The sequence below is a fragment of the Odocoileus virginianus genome, chromosome 1, assembly GCF_023699985.2.
Source record: "Odocoileus virginianus isolate 20LAN1187 ecotype Illinois chromosome 1, Ovbor_1.2, whole genome shotgun sequence".
NCBI classification, from domain to species: domain Eukaryota; kingdom Metazoa; phylum Chordata; class Mammalia; order Artiodactyla; family Cervidae; genus Odocoileus; species Odocoileus virginianus.
In genome coordinates this window covers 65,316,083-65,335,712 of record NC_069674.1, presented here as the reverse complement: position 1 = coordinate 65,335,712, position 19,630 = coordinate 65,316,083, and positions in this window count along the sequence as shown.

Sequence of the window (19,630 nt, the reverse complement as noted above, 5' to 3'; positions counted from 1 at the left end):
AGCTTGTCTAGTGTTTTGGAGAAGCGGCAAGGAGTGAGTAGTAGGAGGTGACATGAGAGCAGTCACCACAGGACAATTGTACGAGACCCTTTGAGCCACAGGAACGATTTTGCTTTTACTTGGTGTAAAATGTGAAGCTCCTAGTGGATTGGGAGCAGGGGTATCATAAAAGCTTTCTTCCATTTGTGTGAGGTGCTGTGTGATATATAGACTAAATGGGGTGGAGACAGTGTGGGAGTGGTGAGACCATTTACTATGACCATTCCATTTGTTGTGACATGATATAGTAATGTAACTTACTATGTAACTTCCCTGGTGACTCAGATGGTAAGGAATCTGCCTGCAATGCAGGAGATCCAGGTTCTACCCCTGGATTGGGAAGATCCCCTGGAGAAGGGAATGGCAACCCACTCCAGTACTCTTGCCTGGAGAATCCTACGGACAGAGGAGCCTGGTGGGCTACAGTCCATGGGGTCACAAAGAGTTGGACATGACTGAGCAACTAACACTGTAATATCTGCACAGAAGATGTTGCTGGCTTGGGTAGGGCAGTAGCAGTGGAGTGGGGAGAAGTGATAGGACTGTGGGTCTATCTGAAGGGGTAATTGGTGGTATTTTCTTAAAATTGGACATAGCTGTGAAACAAAGAGAAGTTGAGGTTGACTGAGGATTTTGTCCTGAGTTACTCAAGAACCCTTGTAGATCATTTAGAAAATGATGAACATCTCTGTGGAAAAATGGATCATGATGTAATTGAACATAGAAAGGGATTTTCCTTAAAGTATTTTTTTAAGTAAACCTTTTTTCCAAAAAAAGTGCACAAATTGTAAGCATACAGCTGGGTGAATATTCACAAAGTGTACAAAACACACCCATGTAACCAGCACCCAGATTCAGAAACAAAACATTACTGGCATTCATTATTATGCATCCCCCCTTCCTAAACTAATTATTTTTCAATTTAACTCTGCATTTATGCTGAACAATTTCTGCACAACAAATGATGTGGATGTAGACCAAGGAGGCGATATCTTTAGAAATCAGGAGAGGGAAACTTAAGAAACTCACCTGCAACCGTGTGACAGGAATTAGTCATCTGCTTGATCGCATGAAATTCATACTGAAAAGTTCTTTCCTAATAATACAATGTGAGACAGAAGATAGTAAAAATAGACATATTTTCTATATAAGATTCAAAATTAGAAAGTTCATTGGAGTTGCTAAAAAAATTTAAAAAGAACCCTGAGTTGACAAAAAAAGAAACTTACATAAAAAGTGAAATTGAATGTACTAATGTCTAATGATTTGGAACGTACTTTCAAAGTAAAATTTTTATTATCTAGAAAGTTTGGTAAAGGTGAGCATAAAAATAAGATTTAGATGCTGAAACTAAAAACTGGATTTGGTATACAGAAACCGTGGTTTTGGTTTTTCTCAGAAGTTACATATGAAAAAAATCCATGAGCTAAAGTGTATGTGAGGGACTTGGGATAGGATGGCAAGGAGAAAAAAGAGATGAAATGAAGTTCCTAGATGACTACTTGAGTCCTCCTCCCAGCAACTCACCCCCACCCCAAACCTGGAAATAAAAATCTTACATTTCGAAAGTGAAGATGTCTTCCTGTAGATGGTGAAAATCTGAATTAATTCTAAAAATTAATTGCAGCATTATTTTGATAGCATCAAAAATGTTAACTACATCTAAAAGGTCACACTTTTTATTGTCGGTAAAAAAAAAATGGCTGTCAAAATTAAAATTTATTACTAAGAATAGTGAATGTTGACTCCCTTTATTTAAAAAAATATGAAGAGAATAATATGCTGTAGTTACTGTACCAGGATAACTTGATTTGTTTTGCTTCTTAATATTCATTCCTACTCCTTTGGGTAAGGCACCTCTATTTTGTCCTGAGGAAGGTAAGAGGGGAAGGTGCCTTGTCCTTTTCTGGCAGCAAGTGGGCCTGTGCCCCGGTGGAAGCTGTCCAAGCCCTGTCTCCTGGAACAGGAATCTTGAGCTCAGAAACCACACAGAGGACTCTATGCAACTGATGCTGAGTCGCTGGGGAGGCTGCTCCTTGAAGACATTGTTCCTCATCTCCTTGAACTGCCCTGGTTCTTGCTCGTAGATCAATCCTTCAACTTCTCGTTCACCTTTGGGAGCCCTCACTTCATGTCCTATAAGCTTCCCCTTTTTGCCTAAATTAACTACAATTGTTTTCTGTATTGTGAAACCAAAGAACACCAATTGACAATCTAATACTATTTATCAGAGAAAGACCACTTTTCCAAAATTTTTGCTAGCAAGTACAATTTGATTGAATACTGAATAAACTTTTGGAAGAAGACCAGGAAATATTTCATACTCACAAACAGAAACTTTTTAAGGAAAAATATTCAATAGCAGCATCCTGTTCAAAATACATAAATTCTTATAAATTAATTTAAGAATCCTTCAAGTAGAATACGTGCATACACATAGACACATTCACAGACACAGAGAAGAAATGCAGTTCCCAAGATGTTCATTTTAATGAAGGCTAAAGCAGCAAGTATTAGCTGTTTTCATACTGCCCCAACTGCTAGAGGCAGGGTCTACCCTACTCTTCATTGACAAGAACTTGGTATTTATTCTTTGATGCCAAAGAAAGTGAACTAAATGATTTTTCCAGGAAAAGAAAATCTCCCTATTGGGTCTTTTTGGAGTCCTTATCTAACCATCACTTAAACTTTATGAGCCATAAAATGAAACTATTACAAATCACATGTAAATGTTCTTTTAAATTTATGTTCAAAATAAGACCTTTGTAGTCAAGTGCAAGAATTTTGAAGTAAAAAAGACTTCGATTCAGACCCTGACTCTTCTGTTATAACATTGAGGAAATTAGTTGCCTGCTTTGAACCTAACTTTCTGTAACAGGAAAATGTCAATAATTACACCTACCTATTTATAAGGTGTTCACAGCTGGTATTATTATTAATAGTTGTACTCATAGGTAGAAATTAATACTTCAAGAAACTTCTTCTTACTGTATAAGAAGTCAACTTATAAAATTTGCATATTTCTAGGATAACCAGAAACTCCAGGAGTTGCTGATGGACAGGGAGGCCTGGCGTGCTGCAGTCCATGGGGTTGACTGAGCGACTGAACTGAACTGAGGATAACCATGGGCTTCCCATGTGACACAGTGGTAAAGAATACACCCGCCAATGGAAGAGATACATGTTCATTCCTGGGTCGGGAAATCCCACAGAGTAGGAAATGGCAACCCACTCCAGTATTCTTGCCTGGAAAATTCCATGGATAGAGGAGCCTGGCAGGCTACAGTCCATAGGGTCACAGAGAGGTGGACACGACAGTGACTGTGCACACACGCAAGGATAACTTTAAATGAAAATAGATTTTCACATTTAAATTTGAGCAATGGCTATATGGTAATTGAGATTATTTTTAGTAAAAGCAGTGTTCTTGATTTTTAAAAATAATATAGAAAATTTCTTACTTCTGATTGAAAAAGACATCTGTAAAAACTTCATGCTGACATCACAGGAATGCATCTATGCAAATATAATTTTTTCCTCCTTCTTAGGCAATGTGGAAGGAAAAAGAAACATTTTAAAACATTTAAGACATGATTGGAAGTGCTCGAAAACCAACTAAGGCCCTTTCAATGATTAGCAGAAAGCAGCTGGAAGAGCCTATGGATTATAGCCAGAGCTTCCATCAATATATATTGATCCTATTCTTCCCAGCAAGATACTATACTAGTTGTTAATATACCCAGATATTCTTTATATCATCTTTCTCAATTTTATAAGCTGCATTCCATCATTTTGAGTCTGAGTCTCTCTATTGAAGACAGTTATTAGGCATGAAAGTTCAATGGCTAAAACCAGAAAACAGACACAACAGATATGTCATACCTTGTTAAATTATCTAGGTATTTTATCCTAAAAAGATCAATTTAAAAAGATACTCATGCTCAGAATCTTCCCAAAGAGATTGTTGAAATTAGCCCCCATAACAGGTAAATTCTAAGCAAATGGTGGCCATCTGCCTTTAAGAATTACTCAAATAAGATACTTACTATGTAAAATATTTCATATTCAGAAAATACTTAAACAGTTCTAATTTTTTTGGTTTATTTTACCTATTTTTTCTAAGTGATATTTCACTACATATTTATGTATCAGCTTATTGCAGAAGTATCATTGCTAACAGAGATTTTAGGTACATTCCCTTGATGTCCACTAAACCTTCCAGTTGTCTTCATGGGATTGTCTGGTTGCCCTTTTATTAATGTTCTAATCATCTTCAAAAGTACTTACAGATATATCTTTCTGACACAAGACTGCATGCTCCATGAGGTCAAGAACAGTATCAGTTTTGTTGACTGCTGTATTCCAGTTAGTAACCATACAGAGACTGGCATGAAGTTAGTACTTAACCAGTATTTGTTGAATGAATATCAAACTTGTGGAGGCCACCATGCACTGGTAAGAAACCAACCGTGGCAATACCCCTAGGTTTGTCTTTGTTTTTCTTAACTTTTGGTGTTAACACCCTCCACCCACAGGTTCTACCAGAAAGCCTATCAGATAACTGAGAAACCTGGAGGCTAAAATTACTCAAGCCACTTTGCCATGTACTGATATCTGTATGCCACACCCTGCAGTGAATCTAGCCCCACCTTAAATATCCAGGTTACTGCAGGCACATAATGATGTGAGTGGCACTGTGTGTGAATACGCTCTTGAAATTTTTAAAAAATGAAATATTGCAATGCAATGACATTCACCCATCCTTCATTTAATTTCAAATCTCTCTCTCTGCAAGTGCTGTTTATTTCTTAGTCATATGATTTCTACCTAAAATAAAGACATGGATGGTACCCTGCCGTCCCTGGAAACATCTATATGAACTACCCAACATTGTTTTCCAAAAAAGAATGTGAATACAAAATCAAATGATGAATGTTTTGAAAGTTACTTTGATTCCTTTCATCACACCCCCCCACAATTATTCATCACAAAAGGAAAGAGGAAATGTCAGTATTAAGTGCTCCCATGTGACAGAAGCCTTATGTCTAATAAAGGAGATTAGATATTTTATACATCTAATTTAACTTTCACAACAATACTAGCTAGTGTATAGGTATTCCTTACCTTTATTTGCACACTGTTAGTTGTTCAGTCGTGTCCAACTCCTTGTGACCCCATGGACTGTAGCCCACCAGGCTCCTTTGTCCGTGGGATTCTCCAGGCAAGAATACTGAAGTGGGTTGCCATTCCCTTCTCCAATTTGCTCAAGACTACTGGAAATGAACATCCCAAGAGCACATAGCTAATGACTGTCAGAGCTGGGATTTGAATCTGCCTGTTTGATTTGAAAACCTGTGCTATATTCCTCCCGACATCTCAAAGCAATAAGTGCGCACTGGAAATCACACAACTCCAACAGAGATGCAAATGAGTTTAAATATTTTCTTTTCTCAGCTGTACTTTAATTACTGTGCTATTATCAGACTTTTGTAATGGTGAGAGTTGATACTGTTGGAGACCCCACAAAGGTAACTGTTTAGAAAGGAAATTGATGATATGTAGCTAAAGCTACACAAGTGTTTAAGTTACTCTTTTTCTTCTTCAGTTTCAAAGTTTATTTAGTTCCAAAAAGGCATAATTATTGAAATAAACTTTTCAGTGTGTAGAAATGGCCTCTCAAGAAAAAATTTCCTTGCTCTTGAAAATATTTTTGTTGGAACAAAATAAAAAGGTACCAGAGAAGCCTGTCCGAAGAAACAACTTGAGTCAGCGACTCTGTACAGACACAGTCTGAAAGATTTGTGAATCTGGGTAAACACTTCTGAAGGAAACCTAACATTTCAGAGTTCCAGCCCAATTTGGGGGCATATTTTAAATAAACAATTACCAGGCAATACTCTTTCTGTGACTATAGTTTCTTCAAACATTGAAACAATGGACTAACTTTTGTACAGGGCACATAAACAGTCTTTCCATGGAGTTATTTTGACTGGGAGTAGATATACTGTAATATCATTATCTATTACCTCATAAGGTACAGCTTAAAAAATAATAGTATGTAATAAGATGTTTGGCTTCCCAGGTTGTCCATAGTGGTAAAGAACCTGCCTGCCAATGCAAGAGACATAAGACACACTGGTTTGACCCCTGGATTAGGAAGATCCCCTGGAGGAGGGCATGGCAACCCACTCCATCATTCTTGCCTGGAGAATCCCATGGACAGAGGAGCTTGGCAGGCTGTGTTTCATGGGGTCGCACGGAGTCAGGTATGACTGACTCAGGATTTTGGCATGGGAATATGTTTGCTGCTAAATGTTTTCCTTAGGGGGAATAAAGTGTTGTTACTCAGTTATGAAGTGGTGTCCTACTCTTTGCGACCCTATAGACTGCAGCAAGCCAAGCTTCTCTGTCCTTCACTATTTCCCAGAGTTTGCTCAGACTCATGTTCGTTGAGTCAGTGATGCCATCCAACCATCTCATCTTCTGTTGCCCCCTTCTCCTCCTGTCTTCAATTTTTCCCAGCATCAGGGTCTTTTCCAATGAGTTGGCTTTTCACATCAGGTGGCCAAAGCATTGGAGCTTCAGAATCAGTCCTTCCAATGAATATACAGGGTTGATTTCTTTTAGAATTGGATGGCTTGATATCCTTGCTGTCTGAAGGACTCTCAAGAGTCTTCTCTAGCACCACAGTTCCAGGGCATCAAGAATTCAGTGCTCAGCCTTTTTTATTGTTTGGGTCTTACATCTGTACATGACTATCGGAAAAACCATATCTTTGATTATATGGACCTCTTTTGGCAAAGTGATGTCTCTGCTTTTTAATATGCTATCTAGGTTTGTCATAGTTTTTCTCCCAAGAAGCAAGTCTTTTATTTTCATGGCAGGGGCCACTGTCTGCAGTGATTTTGGAGCCCAAGAAAATAAAGTCTGTCACTGTTTCCTTGTGTCCTCATCTATTTGCCATGAAGTGATGGGACCAGATGCTGTGATCTTCATTTTTTGAATATTCAATTTTAAGCCAGCTCTTCTCTTTCACCTTCATCAAGAGGCTCTTTAATTCCTCTTTGATTTCTACCATTAGGGTGGTGTCATCTGCATATCTGACGTTATTGATATTTCTCCCAGCAATCTTGATTCTAACTTGAGCTTCATCCAGCCCAGCATTTCATGTGATGTACCCTGCATATTAGTTAAGTAAGCAGGGTGACAATATATAGTCTTGATGTACTCCTTTCCCAAATTGGAACCAGTCCATTGTTCATGTCTGGTTTTAACTGTTGCTTCTTGACCTGCATACAGGTTTCTCAAGAGGCAGGTAAGGTGGTCTGGTATTCCCATCTCTTGAAGAATTTCCCAGTTTGTTGTGATCCACACAGTCAAAGGCTTTAGTGTAGTCAATGAAGCAGAAATAGATGTTTTTCTGAAATTCCCTTGTTTTTTCTATGATCCAATCGATGCTGGCAATTTGATCTCTGGTTCCCCTGCCTTTTCTAAATCCAACTTGTACATCTGGAAGTTCTTAGTTCACATACTGTTGAAGCCTAGTTTGAAGGGTTTTAAGCATTACTTTGCTAGAATGTGAAATGAGTGCAATTGTGCAGTAGTTTGAATATTCTTTGGCATTACCCTTCTTTGGGATTGGAATGAAAAATTGAACTTCACCATTCCTGTGGCCACTGCTGAGTTTTTCAAATTTACTGGCATATTGAATGCAACACCTTCACAGCATCATCTTTTAACTCAGCTGGAATTCTATCACCTCCACTAGCTTTATTTGTAGTGATGCTTCCTAAGGCCTACTTGACTTCACATTCCACAATGTCTGGCTCTAGGTGAGTGATCACACCATCGTGGTTATCTGGATCATGAAGATTTTTTTGTATAGTTACTTTGTGTATTCTTGCCATTTCTTCTTAATATCTTCTGCTTCTGTTAGGTCCACACCATTTCTGTCCTTTATTGTGCCCATCTTTGCATGAAATGCTCCCTTGGTATCTCTAATATTCTTGAAGAGATCTCTAGTCTTTCCCATTGTACTATTTCCCCCTATTTCTTTGCCTGTTCAGTTAAAAAGGCTTTCTTATCTCTCTTGCTATTCTGTGGAACTCTGCATTCAGGTGGGTATATCTTTCCTTTCCTTCCTTGCCTTTCTCTTCTTTTCTCAACTATTTGTAAGGCCTCCTCAGACAACCACTTTGCCTTTCTGCATTTCTTTTTGATTGCCAACTCCTCTACAATGTTACGAACCTCTGTCCATAGTTCTTCAGGCACTCTATCTATCATATCTGATTCCTTGAATCTATTTGTCACTTCCACCATATAATTTTAAGGAATATGATTGAGGTCATAGCTGAATGGCCTATTGTTTTTCCCTCAGTTCAGTTCAGTTCATTTCAGTCGCTCAGTCGTGTCCGACTCTTTGCGAACCCCGTGAATTGCAGCACGCCAGGTATCCCTGTCCATCACCAATTCCCGGAGTTTATTGAAACTCATGTCCATCACATCAGTGATGCCATCCAGCCATCTCATCCTCTATCATCCCCTTCTTCTCCTGCCCCCAATCCCTCCCAGCATCAGGGTCTTTTCCAATGAGTCAACTCTTCGCATGAGGTGGCCAAAGTATCGGAGTTTCAGCTTCAGCATCAGTCCTTCCAATGAACACCCAGGACTGATCTCCTTCAGGATGGACTGGTGGGATCTCCTTGCATTCCAAGGAACTCTCAAGAGTCTTCTCCAACACCACAGTTCAAAAGCATCAATTCTTTGGCACTCAGCTTTCTTCACAGTCCAGTTCTCACATCCATACATGACCACTGGAAAAACCATAGCCTTGACCAGATGGACCTTTGTTGGCAAAGTAATGTCTCTGCTTTTTAATATCCTATCTAGGTTGGTCATAACTTTCCTTCCAAGGAGTAAGCGTCTTTTGATTTCATGGCTGCAATCATCATCTGCAGTGATTTTGAAGCCCAAAAATATAAAGTCTGATACTGTTTCCCCATCTATTTCCCATGAAGTGATGGGACTAGATGCCATGATCTTAGTTTTCTGAATGTTGAGCTTTAAACCAACTTTTTAACTCTCCTCTTTCACTTTCATCAAGAGGCTTTTTCGTTCCTCTTCACTTTTCTGCCATAAGGGTGGTATCATCTGCATATCTGAGGTTATTGATATTTCTCCCGGCAATCTTGATTCTAGCTTGTGCTTCTTCCAGCCCAGTGTTTCTCATGATGTATTCTGCATATAAGTTAAATAAGCAGGGTGACAATATACAGCCTTGACGTACTCCTTTTCCTATTTGGAACCAGTCTGTTGTTCCATGTCCAATTCTAACTGTTGCTTCCTGACCTGCATATAGGTTTCTCAAGAGGCAGGTCAGGTGGTCTGGTATTCCCATCTCTTTCAGAATTTTCCACAGTTTATTGTGATCCACACAGTAAAAGGCTTTGATATAGTCAATAAAGATTTCAGTCTGAAATTTGTAATTAGGTGTTCATGATCTGAGTCACAGTCAGCTCCCAATCTTGTTTTTGCTGACAGTATAGAACTTCACCATCTTTAGCTACAAAGAATATCATCAGTCTGATTTGGTGTGGGAATATATTTGCTTCTAAATGTCTTCCTATAGGGAGCAATGGAGGGAGACTACAATGATAAAGTCGAGGTAGAGAGAAGACACATTTATGAAAAGTCAATTCTAACACAGATTTGTCACATAACTGGTGAAAAATATACATGTGGTATATGTTTATGCTCTAAACTGTAGCAATTCAGAGACTCTATAAATATGTGGATATTTATATATACACTCATACATATACACGATATCCATTTATTCTCATGTACATACAAAACAGATTTTATTTGGCTTGTTTTCATAAAATAATAGTCCACAAAAAGTACAGAAGGTGAGCTATAATCGTCATAGTTATTTGAAGAGTATTTTAACCCCTATAGTCATCGGATGTTTACAATTCAATGTATCTTAATTGAATGTTTTCTTCTATACAAGCACAATAAAGAAAGATTATATTTATTCCAGTAATTGAAATGTGTTGTCAAAAATAGCCATATTTACATCTGTATTCTCATCTTGCATTATTTTGACTCTTGCAAAGGGCTTTATGTATTAGTTTAATTGAATTATAATCTTGTATTTTGGCCCAGATGTACTCAAACTTTAATTCTACTTTAATAAGACCTACTTAATCTAAATCAGTGTCTAAAATGAAGTTTGCATATTACCTGAATTATCTTTTTCAGATATAGGGATTTTAGATAAATTAAATTTAGAAACTTTAAGACATCCATACTTCTTATTTTTGTTTTCTACCTTCTGGAAAAGGAAAAGGAAAGGAAATCATTTTTTACTGAATATCTGTTATGTGCTGTTCCAGGTAACTTGCATCAATATTATCACAGAGACATTGTTCATATACCAGTAGATGGAGCTAATATCACTTGACCTTGTTTAGCCCAGGACAACTTGTCTAAGCTTACTCATTTCAATGAATCTTGGATTATAAAAACTAGACTGCCAAACAGTTATTAACTATTTTGTTAATTTAAAATAGCATATTTCAGAATCTTAGATTTTAGAACAGTGTCTAAATACCTAGCTGTGACTTGCATTTCTTTATCAACTGCATCATATATTTATTCAGCATAAGTTTATATTCCTTGACACAAAGCCAAACTCAGTACCTCCTGAAGTAATTTTGCCTATGAACTACTTTCGCACTAAGAAGTTTTTTCCTAATATAGAGTAAGAATTTTTCCCTCTAAAATCCAACTTTTGGTTCTGAATTTATCCCTGGAGGTCATGTAGAAGCTGACGTAACAAAGTACCAAAAACTGGATGGCTTACAACAATAGAAATTTATTCTATTTCTGGAGGCTAGAAGTCCAAAATCAAGGAATTGGCAGGGCCATTCTCTCACTGAAATTTCTGGGAAAGAATCTGTTCCATGCCCTTTTCGTACCTTCTGGTGTTGCCAGCAATCCTTGTTTTTTGTTTTTTTGTTTTTTTAGCTTTAGATGCACCTCTCCCATCTCTGGGGCTTCGCAGGTGGCCAAGTGGTAAAGAATCCGTCTGTCAAAGCAGGAGACAGGGTTTTGATCCCTGGGTCAGGAAGATCCCCTGGAGTAGGCAATGGCAACCCACTCTAGAATTCCTGCCTAGAGAATCCCGTGGACACAGGAGCCTGGCAGGCTGTAGTCCATGGGGTTGCAGAGTTGGACATGACTGAGTGACTGAGCACACTCCCATCTCTGCTTCCATCATTATTTTCCTGTGTATCTGTGTTTGTATTTTCACTGCTTATAAGGCACAGATTAGGGCTCACCCTAATGATGTCCTTCTAGCTTGACTATATCTGTAAATACCCTATTTCCAAGTATTATCATGTTCACAATGGGTTAGAAAATACACATATCATTTAGGGGGCATAATTCAGCTCATAATTCAGCTTATTACAGTTCCGCTGTTTGAATTACTAATTGAAGAGCAAAAAGGAGAAGATAAAGGTAAAATAGCTCCACTTTAGAAACTCCCAGACTAGTCAAAAAAGGTCCATATAGAATTAGAACATGTTGAAAGTGATTGAAAACAAAAATGCTATGAGACTAGAGGGGAATGAGTGATCCATTCTGATCAGGCAGGTGGAGCACTGAATAGTCAGTGCTCTGTGTGTTTTGAATATATTTAACTTCCCAATTTATAATGGGAACATTGTTGTTTGCCCCTTAATTTCATTTTTTATTTTTTATTTCTATTTTTTGTGACAAATAAGGTAATATTTTCCTAATGTACTATGTCTTTAGTGTTTGCTGACAAAGACTTTCTTCATCTCAAGCTTACGAAGCTATTCATCAGTAATTGTGGTGACATAATGGTCAAACTCAATTTTTGTTTTCAAATTCTTAATCTACACTGTGAAAATTTAAGCTTTATTATGTAAAAATGATAATGGGAAATTACAACAACAATAATAATCCTAGATCTAGGAATCATCATGTAGGGACAATAGGAAGTTAGATGTTTACTTAGAAATTGATTCTGATTTTTATCTTCTCTGATTGCTGTAGCTGGGACTTCCAAAACTATGTTGAATAATAGTGGTGAAAGTGGACACCCTTGTCTTGTTCCTTATCTTAGGGGGAATGTTTTCAGTCTTTCACAGTTGAGAATAAAGTTTGCCGTAGGCTTATCATATATGGCTTTTACTATATTGATGTAGGTTTCTTCTATGCCCATTTTTTGAAGAGTTTTAATCATAAATGGGTGCTGAATTTTGTCAAAGGCTTTTTCTGCATCTATTGAGGCTATCATATGGTTTTTATCTTTCAGTCTGTTAATATAGTATATCACATTGATTGATTTGCATATATTGAAGAATCCTTGTGCCCCTGAAATAAACCCAACTTGATCATGGTGTATGAGCTTTTTGATGTGTTGCTGAATTCTCTTTGCTAAAATTTTCTTGAGGATTTTTGCATCCATGTTCATCAGTGATATTGGCCTGTAGTTTTCTTTTTTTGTGTTATCTGTCTGATTTTGGTATCAGGGCGATGGTGGCCTCTTAGAATGAGTTTGGGAGTGTTCCTTTCTCTGTAATTTTTCGAAAGAGTTTTAGAAGGATAGGCATTAGCTTTTCTCTAACTGTTTGATAGAATTCTCTTGTGAAACCATCTAGTCCTGGGTTTTTGTTTCTTTGTTTTAGGAAGTCCCAGCTACAGCAATCAGAGAAAAAAAAGAAAAGAAATCCAGATTGGAAAAGAAGTAAATCTCCCATTGTTTGCAGATGACATGATACTGTATATTGAAAACCCTAAAGATAGTATCAGAAAATTACTAGAGCTAATCAGTGAATTTAGCGAAATTGCAGGATACAAAATCAATACACAGAAATCACTAGCATTTCTATATACTAACTATGAAAAATCAGAGAAATTAAGGAATCAATCCCATTCACCATTGCAACAAAAAGAATAAAATATCTAGGAATAAACTTACCTAAGGAGACAAAACAACTGTACACACAAAATTATAAGACACAGATGAAAGAAATCAAAGTTGACATAAACAGATGGAGAGAGATTCCATGTTTCTGGGTAGGAAGAATCAATATTGTGAAAATGACTATATTACCAAATGCAATCTACAGATTTAATGTGATCTCTATCAAATTACCAATGGCATTTTTCACAGAACTAGGGCAAAAAATTTCACAATTCCTATGGAAACACAAAAGACCCCAAATAGCCAAAGCAATCTTAAGAAGAATGGAGCTGGAGGAATCAACCTTCCTGACTTCAGGTTATACTACAAAGCTACAGTCATCAAGACAGTATGGTACTGGCACAAAAACAGAAATGTAGACCAATGGAACAAGTTAGCCCAGATATAAACCCGTGAACCTATGAGTACCTTATTTTTGAGAAAGGAAGCAAGAATATACACTGGGGCAAATACAGCCTCCTCAATAAATGGTGCTGGGAAAACTGGACAGCTACATGTGAAAGGATGAAATTAGAACAATTCCTAACACCATACACAAAGATAAACTCAAAATGGATTAAAGATCTAAATGGAAGACCAGAAACTATAACACTTTTAGCGGGAAACATAGGCAGAACACTTGATGACATAAATCAAAGCAAGATCCTCTATGACCCACCTCCTGGAGTAATGGAAATAACAAAAGTAAACAAGTGGGACCTGATTAAACTTAAAAGCTTTTGCATAGCAAAGGAAACAGTAAGAAAGGCGAAAAGACAACCCTCAGAATGGGAGAAAATAACAGCAAATGAAACAACTGACAGAGGATTAATTTCCAAAATATACAAGCAGCTTATACAACTCAATTCCAGGAAAGCAAACAGCCCAATCAAAAGTGGGGAAAAGACCTAAACAGACATTTCTCCAAAGAAGACATACAGATGGCCAACAAACACATGAAAAGATGCTCAACATTGCTCATTCTTAGAGAAATGCAAATCAAAACTACAATGAGATATCACCTCACACCAGTCAGAATGGCCATCATCAAAAAAATCTACAAACAATAAATGGTGGAGAGGGTGTGGAGAAAAGAGAATGCTCTTACACTATTGGTGGGAATGTAAATCGATACAGCCACTATGGAAGACAGTATGGAGACTCGTTAAAATATTAGGAATAAAACCACCATATGACCCAGCAATCCCACTCCTAGGCGTATACCCTGAGGAAACCAAAATTGAAAAAGACACAGCACTATTTACAATAGCTAGAATATGGAAGCAACCTAGGTGTCCATCTACAGATGAAAAGAAGTTGTACATATACCCAATGGAATATTGCTCAGTCATAAAATGGAATGCATTTGAGTCAGTTCTAATGAGGTGGATGAACCTAGAACCTATTATACAGAGTGAAGTAAGTCAGAAAGAGGAAGATAAATATCATAGTATAATGAATCTATACATAATCTAAAAAAATGATATGGAAGAATTTATTTACAGGGCAGCAATGGAGAAACAGACATAGAGGATAGATTTATGGACATGGGGAGAGGGGAAGAGAGGGTGAGATGTATGGAAAGTGTAACCTGGAAACTTACATTACCATGTGTAAAATAGACAGCCAATGGGAATTTGCTGTATGTCTCAGGAAACTCAAGCAGGGACTGTATCAACCTAGAGAGGTGGGATGGGGAGGGAGATGGGAGGGAGGGTTAAAAGGGAGGGGATATATGTATGCCTATGGCTGATTCATGTTGAAATTTTGTAGAAAACAACAAAATTCTGTAAAGCAATTATCATTCAATTAAAAATAAATTAATAAAAAAATCCATACTGATCTTTAGATGATGAGTAAGTGTCCTTTAGACAGAAAAGAGAAGTAAGGCATTCTTGGTAGGAAAATGATACAAGGAAAAAGTAGAAGTAAGAGAGAAATTGTTTGGAGTTGATGTGTTTGCAATTAGAAAGCCTACAGTTGGAAAAGTAATTTGGAATGAGATTGTGCAAGATTTTTGTATGCCAACCTGAGATGTATGGGCTTTGTTCTTTAAGAAACTAGGAACCATGAGAGTTTATTCTCTCTATAAATGATAAACATTCCAACACATGAAATAGCTCACATATTTCCCTTGAGATAGTCTTCTGCACACAAATCAGTCAGTTCAGTTCAGTCACTCAGATGTGTCTGTCTTTTTGCAACCCCATGGACTGCAGCACACTAGGCCTCCTTGTCCATCACCAACTCCCAGAGTTTACTCAAACTCATTCCCATCAATTCGGTGATGCCATCCAGCCATCTCATCCTCTGTCGTCCCCTTCTCCTACTGCCCCCAATCCCTCCCAGCATCAGGGTCTTTTCCAATGTGTCAACTCTTTGCGTGAGGTGGCCAAAGTATTGGAGTTTCAGCTTCAGCATCAGTCCTTCCAATGAACACCCAGGACTGATCTCCTTGAGGATGGACTGGTTGGATCTCCTTGCAGTCCAAGGGACTCTCAAGAGTCTTCTCCACAACCACAGTTCAAAAGCATCAATTCTTCGGTCCTCTTCATATAATATGGTTTGACTTTATCACTTTTGGATAATTTTTCTGTGAACATACTTCAGTTTATTTGTGGCAGTTAATAAATATACTTAATTGTTTCCTTTCGCAATTTTAAAATGCTGCTTTCACATGTACAATTTCTTAGATTTTTACCATTTCCACCCCTTTTTTCTCTCTCCTCCCACCATACACACAATATATCCCAACACACACAAAACAACAGAATTTTATCTTATTAACTGAGTAGAAACTTTATTAATTATATTTTTAGTGAATAAAGTGATATTGCTAGTATCAACAAAAATATTGTATTTGGTAGCAATGCTACAGACCTCTTCTTATCCTCTCCAACAAAGCATCAAGGTGGCTATTTTCTTACATGTCTGTAATTAGGTGATGCCCAAAATCAAAAGTGGACACTAGCCAAGCTCTGAATTGGCGATCAACTAATAAAATATCAACTTCTAAAATTCCAAAGTTTTAAAATCCTGAATACAAAAGGATAAATTATTTGGAAACTTCCAATGATTTTATTCTACAGTTTTCTTAAAGCTGGTCCTGCAATACAACAAAACCATTATTTGTTTTCATTAAACCAAAATAGAAAAAAAAATCAAGTAAGTGTAACCTACTTATAATATCCCTTCAGCTGTCTCCAACTATGCCTAATATCTTTAATGCCATTATTGCTAGCTTGGAAGGCCATGTAACAACCTTTGCAGATGTACCAACTTAAACAGGGAGAAAACAATGGCTAACTGTTACAAAATAAGGTGGGGTAGTAGCAAACATGCCTCAGGTGGTTTGAGTGAATTCCTTGAAAGTGAGCCAGTGGAAATTTGGGAGATTGGGCAACATGTTGCCTTTTGTGATCAGTGGGTGGCATCATTTTTAATAATGAATCTTGTCCATACAAGCAAATGATTGCTTTCAAAACAATAACAACAAAAATCCAACAAAGTGTATCTAAACATGATGAAAATGGAATTTAAAAAAGTAGACATTTGTGATTATAACTGAATACTGAAACTAAATTATCTAAGTCTTAGCTTTGGCTGAGGTCTTGTAAGCATGCGCAAATGTCACCCGTATATCAAATGAGGTGTGAGATTAACCTATGGTACTTGCAAAGGAGATGATCAAAAACTAGTTCTGAGTAGGTCTCCACCCACGTTGATGATCCATAAGGGCAGAAACAGAGATTAGAAGAGGAATTAGGGGAAAGCTATCAGAGAACTGTAAGTCTACTACCCTCTGCTTTTTTATTCTGCCTTGAAAAACAGGCATCAAAAAACTAAATTTAAAAAGGTAGATATTTGTGTTTATAACTGAATACTAAAACTAAAGTATCTAAGTCTTAGCTTTGGCTGAGGCCTTGCAAGCATGTGCAAATGCCTCCCATATATCAAATGAGGTGTGAAATTAGCCTATGGTACTTGCAAAGGAGATGATCGGAAATTAGTTCTGAGTAGGTCTCCACCCACGTTGATGATCCAAAAGGGCAGAAACGGAGATTAGAAGAGGAATTAGGGGAAAGCTATCAGAGAACTGTAAATCTACTACACTCTGCTTTTTTATTCTGCCTTGAAAAACAGGCAGCTTTTTCAAAAGAAACAGCATGGTTCTTCCAAGTTCTTGCTTCTTGGAGACTCAATGGACTGTCTCAGGTCAGACAAATGAAAGGGTAGGAGGCTGACTGTGGTTGGCTGGTTGGCTGCTCTGATGGTGGAATGAGGAGACATTGATCCCTGGAGGCAGGCTGTTTTTCCAGAATTTGTTGGGGACAAAGAATGCATGAATTTCTTACAGACCAGATGAGGGAAAGGAGAAGTAGAGGAGAGTAGGTGAGGAGGCTTTACCTGGAGAGATTCTCTCTCTCTGAAGAAAGAAGCTGGAGGGGCATCCTGAAAGTCTAGGGGCCCAGGTAGGAATCATGGGCAGTCAGTCAGAGGTGGTGCATTGATTGCTCTGCACCACAAGAACCTTGGATCAGTCTTCCCAGTAATGGGCTTCCCTCCAAAGAAACTTGAAAATCATTCCTGAAGAGAATAGAACTTTCAACACCTGCCAAGTCCAGAGAATTGACATATAACATTATAATACTTTCAGGTATACAGCATAAAAACTCATAATTTGCATATATTACAAAATGATATCTGCAATAAGTATTATTAACACCCATCCCCATACATACTTACAATTTTTTTTCTTCTGATGACAAATTTTAAGATCTAGAACAATAGTAATTCTAAAGATTAGGTTTGGTTGCAAGTGATGGGGAAATCAAAACCACAGGATAAGCAAGATTTTTATCTCCCCCTCCACACACTGTACAACATGTGGAGACTCCATGGTCATCAGAGCACCAGATTTCTTCTGCAGCGTTGCTTTGCCATCCTGAATACCTGGCCTCTTCATCTTTTCTAGGTGGTTGCTTACTTTCTGGCCCCAGGGTCTGCGCTACAACTAGTGGTGAGGAGTAGGGACAAAACACATCTTCATGTAAAGATGTTTTCTAGAAGTCATAAAGTACATTTTTGCTAAATCACATAGGCCAGAATTTAGTGACATGAGCCCAGCTAGCTGCAAGGAAGGCTGGGAATAACCTTTAATCTGGGTGACCACATACCCTAACGCATTTGTGGGCTCTGTTACCAAGAAGAATAGGAGGAATGATGCTGAAGTGACAACTAGCAGGGCCTTTGCATTTTACATTATGTCAGAGACCTATTTTCCTCAGATTATTTTTGAAAATGTTATTGATTTGTTTATAAATATTTTTAGATCTCTCCTTATATTTTATTTTACAATTATTGACCAACCTAGACTGCATATTAAAAAGCAGAGACATTACTTTGCCAACAAAGGTCCGTCTGGTCAAAGCTATGGTTTTTCCAGTAGTCATGTATGGATGTGAGAGCTGGGCAATAAAGAGTTGATGCTTTTGAACTGTGGTGTTGGAGAAGACTCTTGAGAGTCCCTTGGACAACAAGGAGGTCCAACCAGTCCGTCCTAAAAGAAATCAGTCCTGAATATTCTTTGGAAGGACTGATGCTGAAGCTGAAACTCCAATATTTTGGCCACCTGGTAGGAAGAACTGACTCATTTGAAAAGACCCTGATGCTGGGAAAGAATTGAAGGCAGGAGGAGAAGGGGATGACAGAAGATGAGATGGTTGGATGGCATCACTGACGTGATGGACATGAGTTTGAGTAGACTCTGGGAGTTGGTAATGAACAGAAAAGCCTGGCGTGCTGCAGTCCATGGAGTCACAAAGAGTCAGACACGATTGAGTGACTGAACTGAACTGAAACAGTATTATAAATGTCAGTAATGGTAGAATTATTTTAAAATTTTTATTTTCACCATAATCTATAGTATCTTTTGCTTTGGTTTGAAGTAAAATATACTGAATAAATATTTTCCGTGATATTTGTTTATAAAAGAAAACTTTGTACTAAAGACTCAAATATATTGAGTAATGAAATAAAGCACATTATGCCACCACTCAGACCATCCCTCACTGTTACTCACTGGACTCTTTATTAATCACCCATGTCAAACTCTTTCTCTGAAATACATTGAAAATGTCATTGCTGAAATGATTTCCCTGGAGGAGGAGTTGTTCCGTCACTCAGTCGTGTATGACTCTTTGTGACCCCATGGACTCTATCACACCAAGCTTCCCAGTCCTTCACTATCTCCCGGAGTTTGCTCAAATTCATGTCCATTGAGTCGATGACAGCCATCCAACCATCTCATCCTGTCTTCTGCTTCTCCTCCTGCCCTCTGTCTTTCCCAGTATCAGGATCTTTTCCAATGAGTCAGCTCTTCACATCAAGTGGCCAAAACATTGGAGCTTCAGCACCAGTCCTTCTAATGAATATTCAGGGCCCTGGAGTACCGCTGTGATAATGTCACTTCTCCTTGTAAACATCTTAGTAAGTTCCTCATTTCCTGTGGGACAAATCCAATCATGTTCGCCTAGAATTTGCTGCTTCCCACAATATTATCCAAAACATAATCTTTAGGTCTGTCTTCCA